At 45.2% G+C, this 18,278-nt stretch overlaps 1 protein-coding gene and 1 long non-coding RNA gene across 9 annotated transcripts in view; one reads left to right on the forward strand and one right to left on the reverse strand.

The window, feature by feature from the left end:
* Positions 1–308: 308 nt before the first annotated feature.
* LOC306810253 lies at positions 309–2,981 on the reverse strand. The gene is made up of 4 exons (XR_013776419.1): positions 2,884–2,981; positions 2,212–2,335; positions 1,886–2,101; positions 309–1,311 (listed from the first exon to the last, which is right to left on the reverse strand). It is a non-coding gene; the product is annotated as an uncharacterized lncRNA (long non-coding RNA).
* Positions 2,982–3,138: 157 nt separating this feature from the next.
* Positions 3,139–18,278, forward strand: part of TAOK3 (TAO kinase 3) — a 72,495-nt gene continuing 57,355 nt past the window's right edge. For 3 of the 8 annotated variants that reach the window (XM_079322632.1, XM_079322633.1, XM_079322628.1), the window contains exon 1: positions 3,204–3,376. The gene's annotated coding sequence lies outside the window, so the exon portion shown is untranslated. Of the gene's footprint in view, positions 3,377–3,999; positions 4,063–14,161; positions 14,185–16,356; positions 16,381–18,278 lie in introns of those variants that run through there. The other 5 variants (XM_079322629.1, XM_079322634.1, XM_079322635.1 and 2 more) reach the window with 5 other exon arrangements.

Below are 18,278 nucleotides of genomic sequence, written 5' to 3' on the forward strand. Positions count from 1 at the left end.
ACGGGCATCCACCGAGAGATGAGGAAGAGCTTCTTTGCTGTGTACTGACTGAGCAGCGGAACAGAGACCAGAGAGGCTGTAGAACCCCTCTGGGGATATTCCAGAACCGTCTGGACAATCCTGTGCCAGGTGCTCTGAGATGACCCTGCTGGAGCAGGTGATCCCACTGTGATCCCTTCCAACCTGACTCATTGTGTGATTTTGTGATATACACGGCAGGACCTTGCCTGGGTGGGAACAGACTCATGAGGACACTTGCACTCTTTTGAATTTTATTGTATTTTAATAGACAAATTACTTCCCTGTTTCTCCATACTCTCAGCAGAGCCCCACCATAGCCAGCACTGTGATCTCAGCCAGGTTAATCAGGTGCCAGTGAACAGCAGCTTTTGTAGAACACGTGCCTGACATCTGCCAGGTACTGGTTATTCTCCTGACTAGGCACTGCTAAAAAAATTAAGGATCAAGATACATATCCTGTGGTGAGAGTCATATGCAGGATCCCACTCCCACCTGAAAATGCCTCACAGTGGTATTTTAGACTAAATATCTCATGTATCTTATTTCTGCAGCTCTAATTCACCCGGGAAGGACTAATTAATCTCATCACCTCCAGCACAGCCACACTAATCGCTCACCTTCAGCTCTGAGGTGCATTCCTCACATACACTGCTTATTGACTCACTGAGGCACTACAAACACCTCACCGAGGGGAAGGAAATGGGTTAGATCTGAAGCACTGAGCTCCAAAACCTGCAGCGCTTCTCCACACCCGCCGAGCCGGGCGCTCAGCGCGCAGAGCAGCGCCAGGTCACACCGCGCTCTGAACGGAGCACTAATGATGCCGCACAGCCACTCGGCTGTCCTGCCCACCACCCCAAAGGTCTGTTTGCCCAGACTGACAATTTTTAACTCGGAACACCCATGCCAAGTATGCTCCGTGCCTTTTCCCTTAAGTCAATATTGCCTCTAACAGGGGACGGGGCTGAGGCACGGCCAAAAGTCGGCACCCTCCCCCCCAGCCCAAGCAGCTCGCAGAACTGGGAGCGTTTTTGTCTCAGGGGACAGACACCACCAGAGCTGCTCACCACTTCTCCTTTCCCAAGGAATGTCAGCACTTTGGAAACCCTTCCTTTTCCCCCTGGCCGCTCAGGCAGCGCGGCTGGCACGGCTGCCCGGGGTGAACAGGAAAGGGCGTGGTGCGGCTGCCACATCGCATGAGCTGCTGGTGCCCACGGCTCTGTCCTCTCCCCACACCCGCACCTGGCTTCAGCTCCTCCGGCCACTCCCCAGAGTCATCCAGTCACTGAGCTGAAAATAGGAACGGGACTGCAGGACTCCAGAACTAACCGGAGTCCCCTGGGAGCTTTGCAAACACCAACATTTCCCCTTTCGCCCCCATTTCCTGTGTGTATCTGTTCCATCTGTCCACGCACTCGGCTCACCAGCTCCTAGGCCAGCCGGGTTTGTGCTGCTGGGGACACCAAACCAGTTCTAAGTATTTCTGAACCACAGGTGTCCTCCCAAGGATCATCTGCCCTGCCTCACTGCTGCCTCAGCACTTTGTTTGGAGCTCATCTGCCCTCCTTCACACATGGGGCAGGTGCAGGCACCAACACGAGGGCACAGGAACCCCCTGAGCAGGAGCTGCGTGCAGCCAGTGGGTAAAAAACCTGCAGACTGCTGCTGTGCAAAGCTTTTTAGCTCATTCTGTGGTCAAAACTGGGATCTTGCTGTTGCTCCCTCCGTGCTAATTCCTCCTGTTTAATAGGAGCCTGCTGGAGACACCCTCTGCTGTCATCTCTCAGGCATTCAGCGGGAACCCGAGGGAGGAGGCTCAGCTTTAAGGAATGCCATGTTTCCCTTACAAACGCAGAAACTTAACTGTCTCCGCCCCAAGGAGCTGTCAGGGAAAGTGCAAAGTTCCCTGCCGAGCTGTTGTTCTTGGCTCCTGCTTCCATCGGAGCCGTTCTCGTCACAGCTCACTCAGTACTTTGTAAAGGCTCAGTTTGGGGAGAGATCTCTGCCTCCTGCTTGCTCAGCATCAGCTTTTCACAGAGCTGCTGACAGATGAGTCGTGCTCACTGTGCTCTTCTTTCCACTTGTAAGAAATAGAGGGGGGGAAAAAAAAAAGTTATGGAGCTCAGCTTATGAACAGGAAGCTCAGTGTGTGGAACTACTCGACTAAAATGAGAAGAGCTGGTATTGTACCTTGGCCTCTGAGGCACAGGACACACCAACAACCCTCACCTGGGACTCAGGGCTCTCAGGTTTCTGTACCTGTGGTTTCACACAGCTCTCTGAGGACGGTTCTAGAAGCCCAAGAAGAGAACAGCTGTCAAGAGCAAGTTGGCAGAATGAGGCTGCACAAGGTACTGGCAGATAAAGCTCTGCTCCTTCAGTTTTATTTAGAAAAATGAAGTAGTTATCCACCCCTTGTCAAATAAGTCTCTTCAAGTGTGAAGTGTTTAGGTTCAGAGGCTGTGGGGAACCACCATGTGTGGCAGAAACAGCACGAACTCACTTTATCCTGCCTCTGCTCTGAGCAATTCCTAAGACAGAGCTCTCAACCCCTGCTGCAGTTCCTTTTCCTTTGGGGCTTGGCTGCCAAATCACAGCTGCTCCTGTTTGGGTACCAAGGACTCTCCATGCACACACAGTCCCTGTCAGGGCTCCCCCAACACCTGCACATGGACTGAAGACTCAGAGCTGCCTTTTTACCGGGCCCAAACTCGGTCCCCTCACTCAGGAGCTGGTTATGGGCCCCAACACCTCCACACACACACTTGAGACCACCACAGATCCTGCCAATGTACACAAACACCTCTGAACTAATTATGGGCCCTGACACTCCCCTACATCCCCAACATCCCTTTTCCACACATGAGACCACTGCAGACCGCATATCCCTGATACACACTGAGGTCACTACAGCGCTCAGCCCTTCACCCCGCTGAAACCACTCGAGGTCCCTGAGCCCCTCACACACACCTGAGCCCGCTGCGGGCCCAAGCACCCTCAGAGCAGCTGAGACCGCAGTGGCCGTAGCAGCCCCGAGGCACACCTGAGCCGACACAAGCAGCCGCGCCGCCCGGGCACTGCCCTCACCCGCCATCCCGCCGCTCCCCGCCCTCAGGCGGCTCAGCCGAGCGCCGATGGCGCGGGCGGTGCGCTCCGTGAGGCGGCGCCGCTCAGCGGCCCGGCCCGAGCTGCCAGGCGGAGCAGCCGAGCGCCGAGCGGGGCCGGGCAGGAAGCGGCGGTGACGGGCACGGCCCGGCGGACACGCTCCGTCCCCCTCTCCTTCTCCTCCTCCTCCTCCTCGTCCCTCCCTGCCCGGGCCCCGCGGACGTGGCCCGCTGCCGCCGGCCGGCACCAGGTGAGGCACGGGCAGAGGGAGCGGCGCCGCTGCCAGGCGGGTCCCGGCGGGGCGCGGAGGGCAGGGGGCAGCGCCGGGGCTGGCAGCGCGTTCGGGGCTGCCAAAGGCACTTGGCGGGTGCCGCGGCGGCGCGGGGCGCTCGGGGCGGGCTGTCCCGGGCTGTCTCGTGGCGGGACAGCGAGTGTGGCGTGTGGGGTCTGGGAGAGCCCGGCCGGGGCAGCTGCCCCGCACCTCGTGCTGGGCGAACAGCCGCTCCTTCCTGCCCGGCTCCCTTCGCTCCCTCGCTCCGTGCCTCCTCCCGAGTGCCGGGAGCTGTCCCCGGGAGCTCTGTGGAAGTGCGGGCTCCGGCAGAGCAGCCCCGAGCGGACGGGAACGCCCCGCTGGGAGCGAGAGGAGCGGAGGGAGAGGAGGAAGAGCGGGCGCTGCCCGCACCTGGAGCCGGGCACGGCGCTGCCCCGCCGGGATTAGCCCGCGATCCGGAGCTGGAATGTGACCTGCGGAATTCAGGGGAAGAGGGAGCCGCGCTTCTGTCAGCTTTGAGCGGAGTTGGAAGCAATGACGTAGGTCTGGTGCGAGCAGATGTCTCTGTCCTTTTAATGACACGGAGAAATGATTCGCTGTAGGTGCTGGATGCCATCGAGCAGCACTCGTACTTGCGTGGGAAGGAGAAGGAAGGAGAACACGAGGCAAGTACTAAGCCTTCAGAATGTTGTTTTATGAATACATCTCCTCGTGTTTCCTCACCCCGTTCCCCAGGAACGTGAGTGGAATGAATTCCCTAATCGTACAGCTATGGCAGCTCGAAACTTCAGTAGCCACTGAGTAGCCCTGGTGGCATCCTGGGCAGGAGTGGGCAGCTCGGTGCTGGGTTTGCTCTTCTCCCCAGGGTGAAGTGTCCTGGGAAGTGTGTGAAATGCTGGGCTCACACACAGTCCAGCAGCAGCTCTGTGTTTGTTTAAAATGAGCAGAGCAGGCAATGCTGATTCCGGCCCTGGTTGTGCCAGAAAGATTTGGAATCCTCCTGCCAGTCTTTGTGGATAGTGATGCACATAAGGAGTTGGAAGCAGGGTTCTGGATCCATGTGGATCACAGTGAGGTAAAGTTGGGTACAGCAGGGCTGCCTGTGGTTTGTAGTGCTTATGTTAAGTGGGCTCCAGTCTGTTCCCCAAGGTCTACTGGCATATTTTAGCAGTTGCTTAGAATGCTGCAGTGCTGGCAGTGATGCAGCTTGTTTTACCAGTGGTCATTACTTTGGTGTGTCCTGTACCAGATTTATGGGAGGACATGTGTTGGAGTTTCTGTGTTGATAGTGGATTGTTCGTGGAGAGAGATAATACACCATGCTCCTCCTCTCTAGGAGCTTAAAATTGTGCTATTTCTGGTAGGTAGCTATTTTTGTGTTCTCAGGGGCTAATATAACAATATAGGGCATGTTTTAAATGTAAACACCTGTCTGCAATCTCTTTTTTAACCCTGAGCTTCATAGAAATATCTGATGATTCTTTCATGCAGCCACAGTGAGGCTGCAAACTGTTCCTATCTACATAAATGTCTCATTTATCAAATCCAGATTTCTTATTTGCTGTCCAACTCATCATATAACTTCCTCTGCATCTGATTTGAGGAAACCTTGAGCTGGGTTGTTTCCATCCACCCTTCTCTGTACGAGGCCTTTCAGATTGCAAACTAATTCTTGTTTGTGTGTATTGCTTACAGTGATTCTAAGTACTTCCCTTTTACAGTGTTGCATCATTATCAGTTAAAAAGGGTCTTAGCAAAGCTTTTAAAGATGAGATATTTCTACTTGTGTGTATTCTAAAGGTGGCTCTTGGATCAACAGCATTTTACTGTCAGATTTCTTTTCCATAACGTGTTGCTGAGTGGGGAAAGCTTTTATCAGAAATGAGTTCTGTTCCTTGTGAGTAATCTGCTGTCTTATTTTAAAGGAAAAACCCTGTTTATATGAAGCAGGGCTGGAGTTTGCTGAACTGCTGGGGAGCAGAGCAGGAGCAGGGACAGAGCAGTGATCAGTGAGTTTGGAGCAGGAACACAGACTCGTTGTTTTCTCCTCTTACAGGTTTTTGTTCCAGGTTGTTCTGCAGCCTCATGAGATGCTGCTACATCCAGGTTATGGGAAATGCCAGGGAAGGTGTTTGTGGAGCACTTTAAGTTTTATTTATTTGTTGCTTTTACACAAAAACGGTGTCTAAGGTGAATGTTTTTAAGTTAGAAGTGCATCTTTTGTTTTAAGACAGAGCTCAGAGTCTTTTAACAGAACCCTCTACAGTTCAGTCACAGCATTTACAGCAAACTGAGTTTGAATAAAAGTGCAGCTTTGACATCAAAGGTATTCACAAAGTAGACTTCTATAAAATTCTATTTCAGCACGTGCTCAGCTTTATTAATAGACATGCTTTCACACATCAGGGAAAAATTTCAAAAGTGAACCCAACAGAGTATTTTGTTTTGTGCTTATTACTTTCAAACTACTTCCTCATTTGAAGGCCATTGATTAAACCAGAAGGATCTGATTGCCCTTGGCTGTGTAATAAACATGATGCAATTGCCTGGTGCCTGCTTGGTCATCAGTTCTTCCAGGGGCAGCTCACTGAGTTTCCCTGCCAGTCTTTTTATCACTCCCTGAAGTCATTCTGGCAGCTTTGTTTTCATTTTCTGAGTGAAGTGTGTGTTAGAAAGTATTGATTTGGTAAATTTAGGGTTCCCTCTGGGTAAAAAGAAGGAAATCTCTCCTGTGGTTTTTACATGGGGAGCACAGGTTGTAACTTTGTGATTGTGAAGTGGGCATCACTTGAAAGTCATCACAGGCATTGTGTGCCAGGAACTCTCATCTGAGAGAGCCTCAGCTGCTCCCTAACGAGGAGGAAAGTTGAAATAGAAATTCAAGTAAATTAATTGGGTGTTGTCATCCATCTCTTGAGCTACTGAAGGATGTTGGGATTATGAAAAATATATATTTTTAAAAATCAGTAGATTTTGCTCTATTATTTGAGTAAACTGGAGTACTGCTAGTCTTAATTTAAAAATTATTTTAAAATTTATTTAAATGAATTAAATACCAAAATTATGTTGGCTAATAACTTTGTTCTTATTCAGGATGGCAACATACTGGATTTGAGCAGGTTGAAAGATTTCTTGTTTATATACTCACATTTGTGTCACAAATCATTAGTTTAATTTGTAAGGGCAGGGAAATCTCAAATTTAATATAGGGAGCTTACAAAACAAGTTTGTCTGAGTTGCTAATGAACTAGGCACTTATGCCCTTGGACAGGTAATAGCTTGATGTTGATGTAATTACTTTTTTCCCCACCCTGAATATTAGGTCAAACTGGACTCTGGTTGGTTTAGAATGTAATGAAAGCAGTCACTCTGTGGGAGTGTGTGGTCACTCATGGTCCCTCCTTGACTACTCAAGGCTTTCAAACAGGGGCATTCTCCCAGTTTGGCCTCCATCTGCACCTTTTCCTGCTGTTACTGTTAATTATGGTGCTGGGTTACCTGAGAGCCCAAGAAATTCCTCAAAAGAAGGGCAGATGATGATCTTGGTGTTCCATGAGTTTGTTCTGGCATGAGAAGGTTTTGTGCTGCAGGTGACATCTTTGGGAAGAGAGAAAAAGCTGCTTGTGCTTGCCTGAGAAATTGTCACTGTGAGAGTGGAGATGTTAACCCAAAATCCTGGATTGACCATACACTTCCAGCTGCATTCCCTGGAGTCTAAAACACACACATGGGTTTGGTTTGGGTTTACTTTTCTCCAAACTACTCCCCAGAGTCACTGTGGTGCAGAACCTGGCACTGGGAGGAATGAATCTTGGACTCAGTGTATTTATTTCCACACATAGCAAGCAGTTTAGGATGAGAGGTGTTGGGACTACCAGATGCCATCAACATTTTCTGAGCAGGATGTCATTATTAGATTGGAACTGGTGAATGTGTGCCAAACGTTGTGTGAGTGTTTTCAGAGAGATGCAGACTGTGCTCACTTTCTACATTAAACCTCATTTCCCCCTAATTTTTATATGTGAGCTGTGATTCTGTTGCACAGAATCTGGCATAACACTGAGCAGATTTATTTAGGGTTGCCCTTGAACGTTTGTGAGTGTTTAAGCCAGATTTACAGGAACACAGTCAATGATGATTCATGTTGAGATGATGTTTTTCTCCCTTGTAATGGAACATATGGGACTACGTAGCATATGGTACCACTGAAAATTGTTAAATGTGGAGCACTGATTTATTACACAGCAGAAAGGGTTGGGGTTTTCAGTCTAACACTGAGCAGAGAGCTTGTAAACAGCTCTGGCTGATGGTTTGTATTGGGTGCACTACTGTGTTGTGTGGTAATTTCAGAGGATTCCTTTAAATGGCAACAGAATGCTTCCAAAAGTTGTGTGTCTGCCCATTTACTATGGTGCAGTCTTGCTCTGTAGGATGACAGCTTAAAAAACATAGAGGAAAAAAAAGAGTCCTTTATCAGATGGGAAGCAGAGGCATTGAAATGTGTAAATAGTATTTTTCTGGTCTTATGCAAAACACTTTCTTTCTGTGTTTTGTTTGGTTTTGGTTTTTTTTTGTCTTTATGTGACTTCTGGAGGGTTGTTACAAACACCTTGGTCCTTGCAGTGCACAAGGGAAGTGGACTAAAGTGCAGCTGCAAAGAACATAAATTCCAGTCACCTATTTCCTTGTGCTCCCCTGTGTTTCTTAACAATTCATTTTTGGATGATTGTAATCTCTCCAGAGCAGGCATTGCTTCTGCTCTGACCCTGTAGGGTCTTGCTGCAGGGTGACTGAAGCTCCCAGATGCTTGGTCATACAGGTAATTAATGGCTGATCATAAATCATCATTGTTTAAGCTTTTTCAGAAATTATTTAAGCAAGAAACTTCATTTAAATCTTAAAGTGGTGCTTGTGTTGGTCTTTTTTGCTTACGACTCAATTTATTTGTACATCTTCAAGTACTGATTAAAACAGATTGTATGGTAAATTTTCTTTTGTTAGGCCAAAAATACACAATTAAAAAAAGAATATATATTGTAAATTTCTGGGATAAAAATCAGATGAGCCTTTTTATCCTCCTTACTTGTTTAGTGACAAATCTGCCTCTCAGTTCAGGGTTTCTTGTGTGTCTCTGCTTGTTCTGCCTGGTTCAGGTGAAGTTTAAGTATGCTGTGTCCTTTAGAATGACAACAGATATTTGACATCATTAAAAACTGCTGTTATTTAATAAAAGGAAGTCATATCTACCCTTGAGGGAATTAACTAATGACCTCTTGTTAACCATCGCCTTCAGGATCTTAGATCCTCCCTTTGCTTGCCTCATCCTTAGTCATAGATTGGAAAAGGAAAACAGGCTTTTTTCCCTCCCTCCCTCCCAACTCTTGAGCAGTTTCTCAACTGGAGATGAACTGATGGTTGACCTAAACCCTGTGAGGAAACTGAAGCAGGCACCACACTCCCTTTCCCCTTGTGGAACATCCTGGTGGTGTTAAAACTCACTCACAGCATCTCAATTAACTCTAATTCCCAGCCCTAGCCTGCACGTTAAATATTTTTTAAAAAAAGCATTAGCCCAAATGAATTTTAATTTCCAGCATTTCTAATCTCAACGCTGGCAGTAGTGTCAATTTTAACTCTTCAAACGAGGGGAAAAACATTTCTTATCTGGAAAATATGCGAGTGGCAGAGCAGATAAGATAATTGAGCCCTAAATGTGAGCTGGGATGGAAACAGGCTCTGTTGAGAGTCAGGTCTCATCCTCTGTGCCACAGCCCATGCATAATAGTCCAGGGAGTTTGCTCTTCCTGGGCAGGACACTGGGAATTTTCTCTCTGCTGCTTTTTCATTATGAGACATGAGCCTTTAGTTCCAGTGTGAGATGTTCATGTTCTCAGAGTCAGGAGTTTTTCTCTCATTTGGGAAGCAGGCAGCCAAAAATAGGATTTTATGGCTCTCCTGCCTGTAACAACAGTTAGCTGCTTTAGTGAGGAATAGAAATAAAAAAACCTTCCAACTTGTTGTTCCACTCAGGCAGCTTTGTCTCAAAATTTCTTGTGTGCTTTTTTATCTGTGGTGTGGAAGATAACAAATTTTCCATTTCCAGCTCTTCCTTGGACTGAGAGCTCCAGCTGTGGTTTAGAGGTTGTGTGTTCAGCACTTGGGCATGGCCCACATGGGTGGGAGGGAGAAAGACAGGTACCTAAAACCAGAATAAATGAGTAACTACAGGAATTACTTTTTGCTACACAAAGTGTTATTTTTATTTTATTTGGTTTAACTCTGCTTTGTAGTTTTCCACTTGGTATCATAGGGTTGCCTTACTAGAAAGTACCTTACTTAAATGAAGGTGGGCTCTTACAGAATGAAACTACAGAGGATTTTTGTTGCAAAAATCAGTATTTGGCTTAGTATTTTGCTGCAGGAATTGTAGCCCAGGAGTTAGACCTGCTGCATGTATTGAAGCTGTAGTTCAGAAAAAGATCTGCTTCTTTGTGGTGCCATATGAAAATGCCATAAATCAAAATATATCTCACTCAGACACTTGAGACCTGCAGAAATTACAGGTAAACGTGTGGTAATGCAGTCTGAGCAGTTTGAATTATTAACTTGCTCCAGATTTTAGGTGTGTTGGGCACCTTTTCTACATTGCAGGTTTTCAATTTTTGTGTTACAGGGAGATTTCTGCCAGTCTGATTTGGTGCCTTAAAGCAGGAGAAAGCTGCTGACTCAGGCTTGCTGTTAATTTGCTTTTTCCTGCCTACCTGAGTATTTTAGAACAACACTGTTTATATTTTTAGAGCAGTCTTGTATTTTTGGATATGCTGAGCCCAAACCAAAGGTGGTCAGATGAGACTGTGGTCTGATCTGTTGGACAGTTTGTTCTGGATCCAGGCTCTGGAGACATCCAGGGAGGCAGAGGGATGGGATCCCAGCCCCAGTGCTGTGCAAGCTGCTGCTTGGAGCCCCAGGCTACCAGTGCAGCTCTGCTGATGTTTAAGGTCAACTCCTTGCAAATATTTTAGCAAGGCTTATATTCAAATGCTATTTATAAGACCAGACTAATTTCTTTCCTCCTAATGATGGCCTTTTGGCTGATGACAGGGCTGGAATCTGGAAGATCTGGATTCTGGATGCCACTTGTCAGCTGTGTATCCACAAGGAAGTTGTTTGCCAGCTTTCTGCCTCACTTTTTATCTGTACTTAAATAAAAAAAACAACCAATGGTGACTAATACCTGCCTCACAGGCTGAGAGAGCACAGTTAGGAGCCTCATGCTGTAAGATCTTTGGAAAACACTGCAGGAAATGTTCAAGGGGCTTATTATGGTTAAGGTCCTGCAATGAGAGAACTGGTTAAGCCTGGCTTATTGTTAGACCATTCATTAAGAAGCCTTAATAGCTGAAGCTCTGATAGTGGCTGTTCCCTGGCTTCACCTGCAGTTACCCCTGGCAGCTGCTGCAATTCCAGGGGTCTGGAGCAGAGCTGGAGCATATGCAGGGATGTTGGAGCGTGCCTGGAGCGCTTCGCTGCCATTTCACGGCTGGGTGTGCATGCAGGTCACGCTGTAGCCCCAGTGAATTTTGGCAGTTCAGCATCGTGATGATGACTTATTCTGCCACTAGTGAGCCCTCAGCACCCTCCTGCCAAAAGAAATGCTGTATAATCAGCTGAGTTTTTCCTGTGTGCCCTCCTAACTCGGAATTTGCCCTGCTTTCGCTTTGTAAATTGGACAACAACAAAAAAAATCTTAAAATTCATTAGGAAGCAGAAGTTTTGGTATTAAAAGGTATAAACCAACTATTAAAAACCTCTTAGATCTAGTAATCTTCAAGCTAAGGTCTTTTGATAATCTGTGATACTTTTGTGTGAATGCTCATGTTGTGGCTTTTAACATTAATTTGATAGTATATTTAGAAAGTATATATAAGAATTTTTTTTCCTTTCTGGCCACCATTATAATAACATAACTATGAAACAAGAGGTGAAATTCCCATTTTTGAGTGTTCACTTCCCAAACCAAATAACCTTGTTAGTCATTAGCAATCATGTCTTATTCAACTTTAATAACTTTCTTAAAATTCGCACTCACTTGAATATCAAGATGCAGCCTTGATAGCTGGAGGTCCAAATCCAGACAGTTTTATTTATCTTTACAGTTTCATCTCTTCATTATTATATACAAAAGTTGTTTTCTGTGTCTTGGCAGATTGGAAATGTATTGAGTGAAAGAAAAATAGAAGCTTGGGTTCCTATTGAGACACAGGTCTGGAGGAAGTGAGGATCACAGTCAGGGGTTGGGAGCAGGAAATGGATTGGTTGTGAATTTAAAGTCATGAGTCTGCAAATTAATATTAATTTTGAGATTATTTTAGTGCTGAATCAAAACTAGCTGTTGTTCCACCTCTCCTTTCTCCCCCTGAGCTGGGTTGTCACAAACCTTTGTGCTACCACAGGGTGGTTCAGATTAACAAACTGGTCCAGCTGTGGAATAACCAGGGACAGCAAAACTAGAGATTGAGATAGGAACAGAGGATAAGGATGGACAGTACTAACTTCTGCTAATTTACAGTGTGAGTATTTTTCTAAAAAAATATATGAAATAAACCAACCAAAACCCATCCCGTGCCACTGTTGGATTTCAGTTAGTGAGTAAATGAATGAGTTTCACTTTCTGTTTCTTGGGCATGGCAGCATTTGGGTTCACCTGGGGAAGACTCAAATCGTTGTTAGCACTCTCTCCTTTCACTAGGTTTTATTTATTTGAAGTGCTTTTTCTAGGAATCCAAATTTTGATGCTTATATTACTTGCACCTGCTTTTTTTAAAGGTTTTTGTATTCAGATTTAACCAAAGAGAGGCTTTTCTGAAAGACTGACTCAATTTGCTATATGTTCATTACTCAGTGTTTTATTATCTACATGGGCAAGTATCCCTGCCTTAAAAAGTGGGGAAAAATCCTGAGCAGACAATATTGACTAGGTGATGGTACAGGTACTCCCAAACATGAACTTGTATTTCATATTTCAGGTATACAATGGCTTTTTAGAAATATTAGGCCGTGGCCCCATAAGACAGGAATAATGTGAAGGTGAAAAGTTATTTTGTAGTATTAAATCCAAGAGTGAGAATTACTTGCAATATCCTAAAGTTAGAAAAGGAAGCATCGATTTATGTTCATTGTCTACAAACAAACTATTTCATTAACACAAATGAGGACAGTTTGTTTTTTTTTCTTCAGGAAGATCATTATTTTGGGTAAACAGTGCAGCACAAGAGAAGCTTTTCTGAGCACTGCTGAGCCCACCTGGCTTCCAGAGCCATCCAGGGAATTTGTGGTGGGTGTTTAAAGAATAAAACATGTCAGTGTAAGGGGCACTTTGCTCCTGGTGGCAGGGAGTGTTTGCAGCTGCTGTCAGTGAGGCTGTGGGTAAGGCTTGAGGGTGTGGAGAGAGGAAGTCACAAACTTTCATATTTATGGTCTCTGTCTGTGAACAAAGGGGATGCTTAATTGGTGTCATCATCCATAAATGAGGAACCCTTGCAAAGCAGAGCTGGAAGGCTGAGGGGCAGGATGAACCCCCTGTGTGTGCTGTGTGCTCTGAATTCCAGCAGCCTGGAAGCTGCCAGGGATGGGATGGTGGAGCTGAGGAGTTCCACTCACCCTGGCAGGAGGGACTTCCAGTGCTGATGTGGCAGAACCACAAGGGTTTGCTGCTGCTGTTTGTGACAGGGGCATGTGGGGCAGAATCTGAGCAGGGAGGGAAGAAACCTCACAAAGCTCCTTGTCTTAATGGCTGAAGGAATATCTGTGCTGGTGGAATCTTGGTTTTAAAAAGCAGGGCCTTGAAGCACCAAAGAGCAGAAGCTGGAGGAAGAGGTGGCCAGGGAGCTCTGTGTGTGTGCAGTGGGGAAGGTTTTGGTTCCTGTTTGGGGATGTCCACACCCTGCCAGGCTGCTGTGCCCAGCAGGTGTTGTTCCCTCTGGAGCAGCCTTCTCCTGGGCTGGCAGGGGGTTTGTTGGTCTTTTATGGTGTCAGGGCACCAGTAGAACAGAAATTATTATTTTAAAAATTCTCTTTCTGTAAACTGTCACATGATCTATTCTGTCTTCTCAGGGGAAAACATGTACAGGGGTTTTCTTGTTCAGGAATTTGTGTGCTGCTTTTTTTTTTTTTTTTAGGTCAGGGGAAAACACTTTGCCTTTTTATTGGGAGCTTGCAAAGGTTTTGGAGGATCTTTGCACTTTTGTAGGTTACTCTGATGCTTGGACCACCTTTGAGTGGGACATCTACACAACTGAGTTTTAGTTTTACATTATTCTACATTTTCCTTTTTTCGCCTCCCTCTTGCTCTACTGCTATCATCCTTTGTGTTCTATGTACAAAAAGTAAAGATCAAATACACATAAAATTGATCCCTGTATTGGTATAGCATTGAGATGAATGAATGTGCTGATGTTCTGCAGTGAGATTGGGGAAAAAAAAGTCAATGAGACATCTGGGTGGAGGAAGCAAACCTCAAAAATTGCTTTTCTGTTTTATGACAAGTCAAAATATTTTGGAATTAAAAGCAAAACTGAAGCTGAGTAAATTGATTTTTTTTTTTTTTTTTAACCTCTTGTACTTAGAGCTTATTTTATGTAATTACTGGGGCGTGACTTTAAGTTCTGGGCAGGACTTTGTGGCTTGTTAGCATCGGGTTGAGCCTCTGATGTTGCAATGAAGAAGGAAGTGAGTGTGTGTCTGCTTGGGGAGGAGGACTGCACAGCACTTCTGCCTGCCTGCATAAGGTGGGATTTACAGCTGGCTGGGTATTTTTAGCTTCAGAATACCTCATTTTGAATGTGAATTTTGTTTTTTTTCCTGTTAGTTAGAGTGTTTGGTAAATTAAGCTTTCAGTTACTGTTTTAAAGAGGTGGCTTTTTTTTTTTTTTTTCATGTCAAAAACCACTAAACACGTGAGTTCCTCTCCTCAGTTTTATTCATTAAAGATTTTAATTTTTTTTTTAAACCTCCAAAAGCTGCAGGACTGGGTGTGATGCATTTCCTAAGTGTCTCTGTCTGCTGTTGGATTTTGCTGCTGTGCATCCATAAGGATAAGGGCAGAGGCATAGTGGGGACTGTAAGGAGAAGTGAGACTTTATAAATCAGCTGTTTCTCCAGCTTAATTAAACATAAAAAGGAAAAATAATGGATCTGATTTTGTTCCCTTGTTAAAATGAGCAGCAGTAAGGACTTTTTCCTGGGTTGGAGGAGGAGGCAGAAGACAGCCTCAGTTTCCATCAGTGTTTTCCAGTCATTTGCTGTAACAGTGATTCACTTCTGTTCAGTTGTTCATCCTGGCCTGAGGTGAGACATATAGAATGTTTCTATTTTAAGCTCTTCAGCATAATGGATGAATAAACTCACCCTTCTTATGCTGGTTTTTGCCACAGTGGGTGAGCTTTCCTTCCTGGGATCTCTGTTTTGCTGCACTGGCCTAAAATACTCGCCCTCTGAAAGCTCTTGGTGGAAGAAAATGTTCTGACCATTTTCCTTCAGGGTTGCTGATCTTAAACTGCAGTGTTAAAAATAACAAGTTTTCTGGAGGCACACAGTGATGTTTTCCTGGCTCCCTGCCTCTTTCCCCCCATATTGATGTGATTAAATGCCACCAAAACTCAGCAATCCTTAGGTCAAGTGCATGGCCATGTGCATTTGCTGCAGCATTAATGGTGGTTATTCCAGCTTTCTCAAAGAAAATTAAGGATGTTTTCATAAATTGAACTCTTCTGTTTGCCACAGTAAGTACATCACAAGCAGTTTATATACCAGGGCATACAGCTTTGAGATTATTTTTGTACAGCTTTAAACTGTCTCATGCTGACTCAGTTTGGCTGTAAAAGGCTGAGGTCTTGTGATCCAGAGCAAGTGTTTTTTTCTGCTGGGAGAACAGGTGTATCAGTTTTTCTCTAACACTTTTTATGTTGATCTTGAAGGATCTGCTTTCCCCAAATACCATTTAACTCACTGAGCTGTGGGATCAGCCTGTCTTTGCCAGCATTGATGGTGGCCCTTTGACATTTTCTGTTTAAGAAGCTGCAATGAAGTCTAGAGTGTCTGGTTTGAAATCGGAGCTGATGGGGAATGCTTTCAATTCTGGGTTCAATAAATCCACGCTGGAAGGAGGGACAGGGCAAAAAGGCATTTCCAGGCTGATTGTGACAGAAGTACCTTTAACCTGAACTCCTTGTTGCTTTCCCAGGATCCTTCTGTAGTCATCTAGGCATATTCCACTGTTTCCAGAAGCAGCTTTAAAATTTTATCCTCCTTCTTAAAGTAGATGCCAAATGATGCATTTACTGAATTGAATCAGGAAACCTCTGATGGTTCAAATGGAAATCTTGAGCCCGTGTGTAAAGCTGCCAAATTTATCTGCTGAGATGTGGAACTCAGAGCAGGTAGTTAAAGAGCTCTGCTGCCTGTGTTGGGACTGACTTAACCCAGATCCCAAACCATACCAGAACACAAATCAGATTTTGCTGTGAAATTTGTTTGGAATGCTTTTGCTGGCTTGTATTTAATTTTAATGATGATGTATTTTAATTGGCTGTCAAAAACATGCCTCAAATGAATACAATGCACTTCTCTTTATGTGCTGGTCATGTTGTTCCTTGTCCTTAAAGTGCTTGGGCTGTGTGTCCCTGGTTGGGAGATAGTGCAGCCTTCAGAAGGACACATTTTCTGTGCTGCCTTTGAAATCTCTCGGGTTTGTTGAGTGTTTGCCTTGGGTTACCCTGTGAGATTTACAGGGTGGTTTGTGTTTGTTTTGACTGTTACTTTATCTCACTTTCTCAGCAAGTCCAGTCTCTTCTGGCCATGAGTGATAGCAGGGGAGGATGAGGAAGTTCTGGGAGCTTGTGTTTGGAATGCTGCATTTCAGAGTGCTCACTTGGATTCTTTTCCTTAGCCTTTGTGTTGATTCTATGATTGAAAGAGCTGTAAAGGTACTATGATGATGGAAATGAATGAAATTGCTAAATGTCATAATCATTCAGTGTGAAATGTCCTTTCTGCTCCTACTTCCCTTGGTGTTCTTGTGTATTGGCTAATCTTTGGTGACAAAACACTCCTTGTCCTGCCCTTGCACAGCAAAGGGGCTTCCTCAGCTCATTTATTAATTTTTAAGCTTGATATTGACTTTCACTTCCAGGTTTGGAAGGTGTTTTACCCTGCAGGCACACAAGTCAGTGGTCATGTTTGCAGTGTAATGGTTGGTTCCTATCCCCATGGCAGGCTGGGGGTTGTTTGCCTGTGTGTTGTTCTGCACATGCTGTGGGAATTGTGTTTTCCTGAGTAACACACAGCAGTAATGGACATGAAATGGGTTTTAAAACAGGATATAAAAATGGCAGTGCTCACATTCAGCTCTTTCCCAGAGCTATGAATGATGCAGTGCTGAGAGCTGGTAGTCTGCACATTGAAGGATTTGTGCAGATACATTTCTGGGATGGGTTGCTGTGTTTTTTTAAGAAGCTTTTTGAAGCTGTAATGTTCTGTGTGTGTATAGTGGGAAAGAGCATTTTAAATCTACTTACTCATCCAGTGCCAGCACAGGTAAAATCTTAAGGTCCACCTTTTATCCAGGCTGGGTGAGTGTTGAGGTGCAATACAGGATTCCTGTGAGTGTAATTCAGGCTGTGCAATGCTGTGCTGAGAACTGAGCTCCTTCTGCATCCCATCAGGGCCCCTCAGGGATGCTGTGCTTCCTGGGCACTGGCAGCAAAACTGAAATTGGGGCAGCCAGGTCCCTGCATGGATTCTGCAGATGTTCTGAGTGGAGCTTCTGGCCATGACTGACCTCGTGTGCCCAGCAGTTACTGCTTGGAGGCACTGCTGCATCTTAAACCTTGGTTTGGAAAATCAGTTCTTGCACTTCTTGGAAGCAACAGTGCTGTGCTTGTCTCCATCAAACAGTTAAGCTTCTTAGAAGGCAGAGTTTTAATCTTTATGGAGAAGGAAATGGCAGTGTTGCAAGCACACCTTATATAATGCACATAATTGCTGCCATTACCCACACTTCTCACACTGGCACCAACTCCTGGGCATGCAGCTTCCCCAGAAAGGTGACACATGACAAATGTGTTATGGCCACTTTGCTGAGCAGGTTTCCTGCCCATGAGCTGCTCTTCAGACTCCCAGAGATCTCTCACAAATCTGGTTTGCTTTGTGTTTCAGTAGTGCTTCCTGTAGCATAACCTCAAATACATAAGGGCAAATGGAGGCCACTGTGTGCACAGACCTGTCTCTGCTCCTTCCTCTTGCTGCAGGGCATTTGGATTTGTGTTTTTGGGATAGCAGGAGGCACCTGGGAATTGAGTAGACTTGTGAACATAGAAGTTTTGGTTATAATATTCAGATTTTATGTCTTCATCTCCTCTTGGTAGCACTGATTGCAGAAACAAGACACTATATTAGTATGATTGTGTTGACATCTGTGGATTCTGCTTGGGTATTTAATGAGTGTTGCTGTGCTGGTGAAGGCCATATGATATCTGAATAGGAAGAAATTCTGATAAAATTGATTCTCTAGTTCTAGAACTAAAATTGGCTATGGATTCCTGCAGTCTGGTCTGTGCCTTAATTTATTGCTGCCAACTGTAGTGATCTGATACTTTAGAACAAACCTGTAATTTAGTGTGAATACTTGCAAAGAGTTCCAGCTTTACTTTACATCAGGTGTTTCTTGAAAAGCCCCTGACCAGAAATCTTCTAAAGAAAATTCAGTGTCTGGAGAAAAAATAATTTTAGGTGATGTTTGATGCTGGCAAGGGGGTTCTGTGAGTGCTGGGGAAAACTCTGTGTATTAGTAGTTCTCTTTGTCCTTGTTGACATAGTGCTGCTA

This window comes from Erithacus rubecula (genome assembly GCF_903797595.1).
Source record: "Erithacus rubecula genome assembly, chromosome: 19".
Classification (NCBI taxonomy): domain Eukaryota; kingdom Metazoa; phylum Chordata; class Aves; order Passeriformes; family Muscicapidae; genus Erithacus; species Erithacus rubecula.